The following is a 12,449-nucleotide window of genomic DNA, read 5'->3' as shown; positions in this document are numbered from 1 at the left end:
TGGAATCACTTTGAGGGTGTGGGCTGGATCCCTGGCCCGGTGCAGTGGGTTAAATGATCCAGCATCGCTGCAGCTGTGGCACAGGTCGCAGCTGCAGCTCGAATTCAATCTCTGACTCAGGAACTCCCATATGTCGTGGGTGTGGCCATTAAAAAACATGTGAATGATAGAATCTAGGTGGTAGATATGTGTTCCTTAGAAATTGTTTTGATTTTCTTGTATGTTTGGAAATTTTCATAGTAAATGTTGGGAAACTATTTGAGGAGATCCATGTGTCTATTGCTGTTAAAGATCTTGATGAAAAACAGAGCAGCAGTTGCTTCCTGAGCGCTGCTGTGTGTATCGGAAATAGTTCATTTAATGGCCCTGACAGTCTGTACGGCAGACTTTAGGAGGCCTATTTTACAGGTAGGGAAACGGAGGTTTGGCCAGGCTTAGCACCTCAGTGGGTGGCCTTCAAGTCACTGACTTGATGGGCAGCAGGGGAGGTGAGTGGTGGAGGGACAGCTCCCTTCCAGGAGAGCAGCCTACCCCTCAGGGGCAGTGACCTGGGCAGACAGGTGTTGGGGTACCACCTGCGGAGTGATGCTCATTATCTCAGCTGCCTCGTTTGGAGCACCGTCTACGTGCCAGACACCATTCTGAGTGCCTGGCACGAATGGGCTCATTGCTATGGCACCCTGGTTATTAACCCCATTCTACAGATGGAGAAACTGAGGCTGAGAGAAATCGAGCAACCGAGCTAAGATCATAGAGCCTGTATGTAGTCAAGCTGGGACTAAGACCCTGGTGTCTTTGATGGGAAAGCCTGGGATATGGACACTGTTAGGAGAGATTTCTTCCCCAGTTAGGATTTTCTCTGTTGAAAAATGCCGTCTGCCCCACCCTCACATTTATCCAGAATCTCCCCACTTCCCTCCCTTCCCCAGCATCTGCCCCTCACCTCCTTCCTGGACTATGGCAGCAGCCCCATCCCTCTCCCATCCGGTCCCCCGAAGACTTCCCCACATGCAACCTATGGACCTTGAAACCCCCAAGCCAGATCCCATCCCCACCCTACCCAGAGCCCTCCTGTGGCTCCACATCGCTGGGCTGTCATCGACAATACGTAACTGCTTTAAAATTTTTTTTTCTATTATTAAAGTATAGTTGATTTATAATGTTTTGCCAATTTCTGCTGTCCAACATGGCAACCCAGCCACCTGCATATATGCATGTCCTTTCCTATGGTATCGTCCATCCTGGTCTATCCCAAGAGACTGGATATAGTTCCCTGTGCTACACAATAGGGCCCTATTGCCTATCCATTCTAAATGTTTGTATCTACTAACCCCAAACTCCTAGTCCATCCCGCTTCCTCTTCCTCCCCCTTGGCAGCCACAAATCTGTTCTCTATGTCTGTGAGTCTGTTTCTGTTCTGTAGATAGGTTCATTTATGCCTTTTCTTTTGGGGGGGTCACCCCACAACATACGGAGTTCCCTGGGCCACGGGTCAGATCCAAACACAAGCTCCTGCAGCTGCGGCAACACTGGATCCTTAACCCACTGTGGTGGGCCGGGAATCAAACCTGAGTCCCAGTGTTTCCAAGACACCCTTGATCCTGTTGTGCCACAGGGGGCACTCCCATTTGTGCCATATTTTACATTTTATGTATAAGTGATATCATATGGTATTTGTCTTTCTCTATCTGTGTTAATTCACTTAATATGAGAATCTCTAGTTACATCCATGTTGCCGCAAATGGCATTATTTCGTGCTTTTTTATGGCTGAGTAGTATTCCGTCAGACAATAAGTAACTGAATGAGCATAGCCATGTTCCATAGAAACTTTATCTATGGACACTAAAGTGTGAATTTCATGCAAATTTTGTGTCACAGAATCTCATTTCCTTTTCCTAACCATTAAAAGATGTAAAAACCACGCTTATCTTGGGAATTGTACAAAAACAAATGATGGGCCAGAGTTTACTTGGGGGGCTGCAGTCTTGCGACCCCTGCCCTAAGCCCATCCTGCCCAATATTTTCACACGGCGCTCACCACCTTCTAACAGACCGTCGTGTTTATTCCTGTGTTATGTTTATTGTCTGACTTCCTCACTAGATTGTCAGCTTCGGGAAGGCCTGGGGTGTGTCTGACTGGCACACGGTAACACACAATAAAGAGATGTTAAATGATTGAGTACTTGAATGAATTTTAACAATTAGTGGAAGCATGAACCTCCTCTTTATTTTTTAAAAATTATTTATTTATTTGTCTTTTTGCCATTTCTTGGGTCGCTCCCGCAGCATACGGAGGTTCCCAGGCTAGGGGTCCCATTGGAGCTATAGCCGCCGGCCGACGCCAGAGCCACAGCAACGCGGGATCCGAGCGGCATCTGCAACCTACACCACAGCTCACCGCAACGTGGGATCCTCAACCCACTGAGCGAGGGCAGGGATCGAACCTGCAACCTCATGGTTCCCTGTCGTGATTCGTTAACCACTGAGCCACAACGGGAACTCCTGAACCTCCTCTTTATTGCCACCATCTTCCTCACTGGGGTTCCCAAGGCCAGTGACCACACCCAAGGGCCCTGCTGCTTTGGGAGGGACCCAGCTAAGGGCTGGGTCCAAGAATTTGAGACTGGGAGTAAGAGGTGACCAGAGAACCATTTCCTTTCGTTGGATCTTCAGGCTCCATGATTTCATCCTGACAGTGATGTCACAGGTCCTGGGACCTGTGAGCCACCGGAGGTGAGAGGCGTGCCCAGGGCACAGCTCACCTCCTGGGAGATGCCACCCTACCTCAAATTACAGCAGGGAGGAAGGGTGATTCATGCCCTCCAATGAAGCTTCTTCCAGCAGACTCTGGGCAGCCCCTCTGAACACTCCATCCCCCGCCCACCTGAAGCTCCATCCTTGTAACCAGGGCCACGCGTGTGACTGCGTGGATTCCGCAGCGCTCCCCATCCTCCCATTTTCTGGAAAAGGAAACAGAGGCTCAGAGAAGTGAGCTCATTTCTCTGAGGTCATGGGTAGAAGGAAGAAGAGCTGGGGCTCATTCCCGGGGCACTCCGCCTCCAGGGCCTCGACCCCCAGACTCCGCTGTTTCGAATCCATCCCTCTGCCCAGAGACGTCAGCCATCGCATCCTGGATTTCAGGCCTCACCTCAAAGCCAGTGGCATCTCCTCATGCTGTCCCATCATGGGATGGGAGTGATGGTCCCCCAAGACCCAGAACTGAGGCCTGGGACAGATGAACCCTCAGCAAATGGGAGCTCATCAGTATTTGCCCAACTATTTATTGTACTCTTGTTTGGCTACATTTTCCATCAGAATCGCCCTGAGAGGTAGAGGAGGATTTTATCTATTTATTTTTCTTTCTTTTATTTGTTATTTTTTTTTCGCCATGCCTCTGGAAGTCCCCGGGCCAGGGACTGGACCTGCCATAGCAGCGACCCCAGCCACGGCGGTGACAATGCCAGATCCTTAACTGGCTGAGCCACATGGGAACTCCAAGGAGGATTTTTAAGTCAATAATAAGAGTTAAAAGCAGGAAGTTCCTGGAATTCCTGTTGTGGCTCAGTGGGTAACGAATCTGACTAGCAACCAAGAGGATGCAGGTTCAATCCCCGGCCTTGCTCAGTGGGTTAAGAATCTAGCATTGCTGTGAGCTGTGGCGTAGGTCGCAGATGCAGCTCAGATCCCGAATGGCTGTGGCTGTGGATGGGCGGGCAGTTACAGCTCCAATTCGACCCCTAGCCTGGGAACCTCCATATGCCTCGGGTGCAGCCCTAAAAAGACAAAAAAAAAAAAAAAAGAAAAAAAATCTGAACCATGATCTGGTTCAGAATACCACTGAACATGACTGGCTTACATCGAGGATGTATGACAGCTTGCAGGTACGTATTATCGTATACTAGGATAATACTTACCAGAAGAAAAACGTTCATACTATGAGAAGGAAAAACAAAATCATGAAACACATGCTTATTGTGTGAAATAGCCGTTAGGGAGTTGAATTTGTTTGGTAAGGAAGAAAGCAGAACTGAATGCCTGTTACCCAAATATTGTGTTCTCTCTAATACAGCATAGGACAGAATATAAAACCCATACGTACAGCTTAAAGAATAACAATTTAAAAAAACCTGTACGCTGATTCCCTCGGTAAGGAACCACTTCATTACCAGTGCCTTAGCCACACCTGTGTCCCACATCCAAGTCCCCTGGAACAATTATCATGACTTCTGTGTTCATTATTCCCTTGCTTTGCTTTGCTTTTTCTTTTCTTTTGTTTTGCTTTTGGGGGCTGCACCTGCGGCACATGGAGGTTCTCCAGCTAGGGGTGGAATGGGAGCTACAGCTGCCGGCCTACACCACAGCCACAGCAACTCAGGATCCCAGCTGCATCTGTGACCTACGCCACAGCTCAGGGCAACGCCAGATCCTTAACCCACTGAGCAAGGCCAGGGATCGAACGGCAACTTCATGGTTCCACGTCGGATTCATTTCCCCTGCGCCACACTGGGAACTCCTCACAGCATCTCAAAGCCAAAACATTGTAAGCTGAACCATTGTTAAGTCAGGAACTGTCTGTACATGTTAGGAAAATCATGTATTTTTCCTGTTTTGTGAGTGTTAATTCTGGATCGACCAAGTTTAGACATCAACTACTAGCGTCTCCTTAACGAAAGATGAAGGTTTAGATTTCTTACCCTACCAGCCCCTTCTCCCCTCCCTGTAATTTCCATCATTAGAACCTATAGCGACCACGTGGAAGACTCTTAACAAACCCGAGCTCCTGACGGGCAAGCCTCTTGGGGAAAGCCAGGATGTTCTCATCACATTTGACAAGGTTGCTGCAAAAGAATCAGAAATTATCAAGACAATTATGTGAAAGGGAGATTTGCATCCACCACCATCAGTGAAATTTCTGCCCTGAGCGGGTATTACGCTGCAAGATGGGCCAACATTTTGAAACTGGCCACTCCCGTTTTAGAGTCTGTTTTTCTTTTCTTCTCTTTTTTTTCTTTTTAGGGCCACACCCATGGCATATGGAAGATCCAAGGCGAGGTGTTGAATGGAGCTGCAGCTGCCAGGCTACACCGCAGCCACAACACCTCGGGTTCTGAGCCACGTCTGCGACCTACACCACAGCTCACGGCAAACCTTAACCCACTGAGCAAGGCCAGGGATGGAACCCACTCCTTCTGGGTAACGGTAGGGTTTGGTTGGTTGGTTGTTTGTCTTTTTGCCATTTCTTGGGCTGCTCCCGCGGCACATGGAGGTTCCCAGGCTAGGGGTTGAATCGGAGCTGTAGCCACCAGCCTACACCACAGCCACAGCAACTCGGGATCCGAGCCGTGTCTGCGACCTACACCCCAGCTCACGGCAACGCCAGATCCTTAACCCACTGAGCGAGGCCAAGGAGGGCGCCCGAATCCGACTAGGAACCATGAGGTTGCAGTTTGGATCCCTGGCCTTGCTCAGTGGGTTAAGGATCCAGCATTGCTGTGAGCTGTGGTGTAGGTTGCAAACACAGATCCTGTGTTGCTGTGACTGTGGTGTAGGCCAGGGATCCAAACTGCAACCTCATGGTTCCTAGTCGGATTCGTTAACCACCAAGCCACAACACGAACTCCCCAGTAGAGTTCTTCACCCACCGAGCCACAACGGGAACTCCAAGAGTATGTTTTTCAGATTCCTGTGACCATAATTCAGAAACAGCACCAAATTCACATCACAGCCCAGCACACACACAGATCTGTAATTAATTGAAAGTTTTCTGTAACTTGCGCAAGATCCTCAAAGCAGCGCTTATCCCCGGCAGTGCTCACGGAAAAGGTCTCTTCTGTTATATTTCACTTTTGAATTTCGGTGCCTGTCCAAATCCACTTGATCGATTTCAAGGCCTTAGCAGATCTCATGCCTCCTTTCTCCAACAGATACATATTTTTAAATTTTACGAAGGATATGTCTAAATTTATGTTTTATTCAACATGAGTGAGGTATAATTTACATTACAATTACAATGAATGCTCTCACTGAAAGTGTGTGGTTTGATGAGTTTTGACAATTGTACCCCACCCCAATCAAGGGAGAGAACATGCCATCATCCAGAAAGTTCTTTTGTGCCCCTTTGCGGTCCATGCTCTCACCACCCACCACTCCTGGGTAAATACTCTTCTGATTTTTATCACCACAGATTAGGATTATCATAAATATTTTCTATGCTCCCTTTACTATCCTGAAATGAAATTTTGGGATAATATAACCCACCCACGTACAATTTTTGTTTTGTTTTGTTTTACAGCCGCACCTGTGGCACATGGAAGTTCCCAGGCTGGGGGCTGAATCAGAGCTACAGCTGCTGGGCTACGCCACAGTCACAGCAACAGCAACGTGGGATCCGAGCCACATCTGCAGCTTACACCACAGCTCACGGCAATGCCAGATCCTTAACCCACTGAGCGAGGCCAGGGATCGAGTCCGTGTCCTCATGGGTACGAGTTGGGCTCATTACTGCTGAACCACCATGGGCACATTCCCCCCACCAATTTTTTTTTTTTTAAATCAGAGTGTCTTAATTGTAACCTACAGGCAGAAGACGAGGAAAATACTGCATAGTGCAAAGCTGAGAGGGTCAGGTCTGATTAAACTTGGAGACATAATGGTGGGGTTAGGGGTCTACACTAGGGGCAGAATATTCAGGAATGCTGTCTGGAATGAAGACCAACACAGGAACACTCTGTTTGCCGTTAAAGAACAGAATGGTGGGCCTCGAACAAACATCCCTTGTTTTACCCACTTAGGTGCATTCCCAGGAAAATTTTTACCTTTGTTTAAGAGTAAAATGGAGCTCAGAACAGGACTTGGGTAATTACAGCAGGTGCTTTACCTCCATGAGTGTCTCATGGGATGTAGGGTGGGGCTGTCCATCTGGGGCACTGTGGGACACCTCCTGGGACATGTAGCATCCTGGTCCCCTCCCAGGATGTGCAGGTGACACCCCCCCTCCCTGTAACAAACGCTTCCTCCAGTTTCCCAGACACTCCCAGGTGAGCAGTGGCCACCCCAGGAATTGGGTCTCTATTGCAGGTCTGAAAGCACAGCTTTAGAAAACAGTCTGGAGTTCCTGTTGTGGCTCAATGGTTAATGAATCTGACTAGTATCCATGAGGACTCAGGTATGATCCCTGGCCTCACTGTGGCTTAAGGATCCAGTGTTGCTGTGAGCTGTGGTGTAGGCTGGCAGCTACAGCTCCGATTAGATCCCTAGACTTGGAATCTCCATATGCCTCAGGAGCAGCCCCGAAAAGTAAAAAAAAAAAAAAAAAAAAAAGGAAAGAAAGAAAGAGTCAGGTCAAGGACTGAAGAGCTCCACTCTTTACTAGCTGAGTGGCTTTGGGCACATTTATTTTTCTTTTCCTTTTTTGGTCTTTTTAGGGCCGCACCCACAGCACATGGAGTTTCCCAGGCCAGGAGTCTAATCGGAGCTGTACCCGCCGGCCTGCACCTCAGCCACAGCAACACGGGATCTGAGCTGCGTCTTCAACATACACCACAGCTCACAGCAATGCCAGATCCTTAACTCACTGAGGGAAGCCAGGGATCGAACCTGCAACCTCACAGTTCCTAGTTGGATTCGTTTCCGCTGCACCACGATGGGAATTCCTGGGCACATTTTTTTTAACACCTCCTGACCTCCACTTCCTCAAAGGAAAGATGGAGGAGGATGAGCATAGTTGTTCAAAAAAGAGTTAACTCAGGGAGTTCCTGCTGAGGTTCAACGGGTTAAGGACCTGACATGGTCTCTGTGAGGATGCGGGTTCGACCCCTGGCCCTCTCAGTTGGTTAAGGATGCAGTGTTGCTGAGAGCTGCGGTGTCGTTTGCAGATGCAGCTCAGATTCAGTGTTGCCGTGGCTGTGGCGTAGGTTGGCAGGTGCAACTCCCTTTCAACTCCTAGCCTGGGAATTTCCAAATACTGCAAGTGTGGCCTTAAAAAGAAAAGAAAAAAAAAAAGAGTTAACTCAGCAGACCTGAGCTACTCAAACCCTGCGCCTTCCCAAGGAGGACGTGCTGTTTCGACTGGCCCTCAGCCAACATCTGGGAATTGTGCTCTTTGAAGGTTCTAGTAAGAGTGCTTTGTCTTTTTTTTTTTGCTATTTCTTGGGCCGCTCCTATGGCATATGGAGGTTCCCAGGCTAGGGGTCTAATCGGAGCTGTAGCCGCCGGCCTACACCAGAGCCACAGCAACGCAGGATCCGAGCCGCATCTGCAACCTACACCACAGCTCGTGGTAACGCTGGATCGTCAACCCACTGAGCAAGGGCAGGGACCGAACCCGCAACCTCATGGTTCCTAGTCGGATTCGTTAACCACTGCGCCACGACGGGAACTCCTACACCTGTAGTCTTGAGCTACACTGTGCCAGTTTGTCTAGTTTGAGCAAATGATGTCATTGGTGGTGGAACAACTGCTTTCCTTCTGGGAGGTCTGGAGCTTCAGTAATGATGACCAATCAAGGAGTTCCCATCATGGCTCAGCGAAAAGGAATCTGATTAGGACCCATGAGGACACAGGTTCAATTCCTGGCCTTGCTCAGTGGGTTAAGGATACGGCATTGCCGTGAGCTGTAGTGTAGGTCACAGATGTGGCTTGGAACCCACGTTGCTGTGGCTGTGGTGTAGGCCGGCAACTACAGCTCCGATTCAACCCCTAGCCTGGGAACCTCCATATACCACAGGTGCAGCCTTAAATAGCAAAAAAGAAAAAAAAAAAAGATGACCAATCGAGCATGTGTGTCTCCATGACCAAACCCCAATAAGAACACTGGATTCTTAAGCTCAGGCGAGTGTCCCAGATACACAACACTGCACAGGTGTCATCACACATCACTGCTGGAGGGATGCCATGCTTCCGGTGTGACTCCACCAGGAAGAAGAATCTCAGAATCTTGCACCCAGTTTCCTCCAGATTTCTTTCCCTTTGCTCACATCCTTTCACTATGATGAACTATAGCCCTGTGTACTACACAGCAAAGGGAGCATGCTCAAACGTGTCATAACAACTTTGAGGACAGGTGGTTCTAGACTTATCACGATGATCATTTCACAATTATGCAAATGTCAAATCAAAGTAGGCCTGAAACTAAATATCATTATGTCAACTGTATTTCAATAAGAATAAATAAATAAAACTGAAGAGAAAAAAAAAAAAAAAACCTCTGAGTATTACAACTTCTGAGTCCTGTGAGTCCTTCCAATGCATCACCGAAGTCGAGGATGGTCTACTACCTACACCGCAGTTCACGGCAATGCCGGCCGGATTGTTCAACCCACTGAGTGAAGCCAGGGCTCGAAGCTGCTTCCTCAAGGATACGAGGCAGTTTCGTTACTGCTGAGCCGCAGTGGGAGCTCCCTGTTCTCTCCACTTTTCTGCATGTTTGAAACTTTTTAGTAAAAAGGAATTTTGGCAGAGTTCCCCCTGTGGCTCAGCAGGTTAAGGACCTGACATTCGTCTCTGTGAGGATGTAGATTCAATCCCCGACCTCACTCATTGGGTTAAGGATCTGGTGTTGCTGCAAGCTGCCGTGTGGGTTGCAGATGCAGCTCGGATCTGATGTTGCTGTGGCTGTGGCGTAGGCCAGTGGCTGCAGCTCTGATTAGACCCGTAGCCTGGGAAACTCCATATGGTGCAGGTGTGGCCCTAAAAAGGCAAAGAAAAAGAGTTCCCATCATAGCTCAGTGGAAATGAATCTGACTAGCATCCATGAGGATGCAGGTTCAATTCCTGGCCTCACTCAGTGGTTAAGGATCTGGCATTGCCGTGAGTTGTGGTGTAGGTTGCAGACATGGCTCGGATCTGGTGTTGCTGTGGCTGTGGTGTAGGCCAGCAGCTACAGCTCCAATTAGACCCCTAGCCTGGGAAACTCCATACGCTGCAGGTGTGGCCCTAAAAAGGAAAAGAAAAAAGACAAAGGGAAAAAAAATGGAAAGAATAGTGTAATAAACACCTATTACCTCTCTCCAGATGTAATCATTGTTAGTAATTTGCCATGTTTGCTTTTTCAGGACTTTTTTTCTGAACCATTTGAGAGTGAGTTACAAACATAATGATTGTTCACTGTATTAAAAAAAGAAGCAACATGGAGTTCCCATCGTGGCTCAGCAGAAACGAACCTGACTAGCATCCACGAGGACACAGGATTGATCTCTGGTCTTGCTCAGTGGGTTAAGGATCCGGCGTTGTCATGAGCCGTGGTGTAGATTGCTGTGGCTGTGGTGTAGGCCAGCAGCCACAGCTCCGATTCAACCCCTAGCCTGGGAACTTCCAATGCCATGGGGGTGGCCCTAAAAAGACAAAAAAAAAAAAAAAAGCGAAGGCACCAAATGGGGTCACTTGTGCTAGGCCTCATGTCAGCAAACCAAGGCTTAATAACTAACCTCATTGCAGTTTTCATGCCCTGGAAATGCAGTCTTAACTGGTCAGTCTGGAATTTCCTGGGCAGCACTAGTGAGGTCATCCACCTGATAGCCCCTGTCCATCCCCAGAGAAAGGTGAGACCCTCCCTCTCCCTGTTCCTGCCCGTCTCTGCCTATAAATCCTCCCACTTTGTTCGGCAATTTCAAACTCCTTTCTATTTGCTCGCTGAGATGCTGGCCTGTTCACAAATTGATGAGTAAAGCCAATTTGATTGTTAAACTTAGTTGAATTTTGTTTTGTTTTGTTTTTTGTCTTTCTTGTCTTTTCTAGGGCTGCACCTGCGGCATATGGAGGTTCCCAGGCTAGGGGTCGAATTGGAGCTGTAGCTGCCAGCCTACACTACAGCCACAGCAATGCCAGATCCGAGCCGCATCTGCAACCTACACCACAGCTCACAGCAACACCGGATCCTTAACCCACTGAGCGAGGCCAGGGATCGAACCCGTAACCTCATGGTTCCTAGTCGGATTCGTTAACCACTGAGCCATGATGGGAACTCCTTGTTTTGTTTTTTTATCAACCTTAAATAACTAAGCTCATGTCTCCTAAGACTCAGGTCCTTCTACGCAACTTCACTGCAATTATTCCACCTAAATCCATAAGATTTTCTACTTGGTCCATCTTGAATTTCCCTACTAATCTCAAGGTTGTCTTTTACAGTGTTTTCCTCCCTCCCGCCCCTTCTCTTCTCACTTTTTCAAATCTGAGGTCAATTAAGACTCACAGGAATTCCTGCCATGGCTCAGCAGTTAACAAACCTGACTAGGATCCATGAGGATGCGGGTTCGATCCCTGGCCTCACTCAGTGGGCTAGGGATCTGGCCTTGCCATGGGCTGTGGTGTAGGTCACAGACATGGCCCGGATCCTGCGTTGTTGTGGCTCTGGTGTAGGTTGGCAGTCTCAGCTCCAATTAGACCCCTATTGGAAGCCTGGGAACCTCCATATGCTGCAGGTGCGGCCCTAAAAAATAAAAAAGAATGAAAGAAGAAAGGACGGTATGGCCGAGAAAGTGACAGGTGAGGCCGTTAAAAAGACAAAAAAAAGTCCAGGATGGTTGTTTTTACAGCGTCCCATGTTCTGGATTTGTTTATTCTGATGATTTCCTTATGGGGTCATCTAATTTGTCTCGCTTATGGGTTTTAAGCCCTCAAAGCATTTTATATGCCTTATCTCGCCTAGTTCTCCTAGTACAGGAAATAGGTTTCATTATTAGTCATTTTACAGATGAGGAAGCTGAGGTCAGAGAGATTAGGTAGCTGGTCTGCATCACATGACGAGTATGTGGTGAAGCCTGGATTTGAACCTAGGTCTTTCCCCTGCTGCAGCCCCGCCCCCACCTATGGGAGGGCACTAAGGAATGGGCGTGAAGCACCGCCTGTGCCTCTCCATCCGAGGTTTCCTAAGTCTCAGCTTCTTTTGAATCACGGTCAATGTGATCTCTCTGAAGGCTGCGAACAGAGAGATACGGCTGCTTGGTGACAGCCATCAACCTTCACCTTGGCTTGGACACCCAAGCATATGAAGAGGTGACCCTTCATAGGAGAGAAGGGAGACTCTCAGGGCCCAGCCACACAAACGGGGGACTGTCTTCCTCGAGGAAAACAGTGCTGCGTTTCTCTAAGGTCAAGTTTACCAAACTTCAGGGGCCCAGGTACCACTTGATTTTTAGCCATCTTTGAAGACTTCTGGAACTAGGATTTAGTCAACATTTTTTCTTTAAACATTTGTAGACCTCACTGAGCTTGAAAGGTAACTTTATGTTAACACTATAAAGGGAAAATTAGCAGCACTTATTATTATTATTATTTAGGGCTGCACCCACACATATGGAAATTCCCAGCCTAGGGATCGAATCGGAGCTGCCGCTGCCAGCCTACGCCACAGCCACAGCAACGCAGGATCTGAGCCACATCTGCAACCTACACTGCAGCTCATGGCAACACCGGATCCTTAACCCACTGATCGGGGCCACATCTTCATGGG

Source organism: Sus scrofa, chromosome 6 (genome assembly GCF_054392235.1).
Source record: "Sus scrofa isolate SSC_HxYL_T2T_F1_AM1 chromosome 6, Sscrofa_HxYL_maternal_Yorkshire_Landrace_v2.0, whole genome shotgun sequence".
NCBI lineage: Eukaryota > Metazoa > Chordata > Mammalia > Artiodactyla > Suidae > Sus > Sus scrofa.
The sequence above is the reverse complement of the archived record's forward strand: the minus strand, read 5'-3'. Positions refer to the sequence as shown.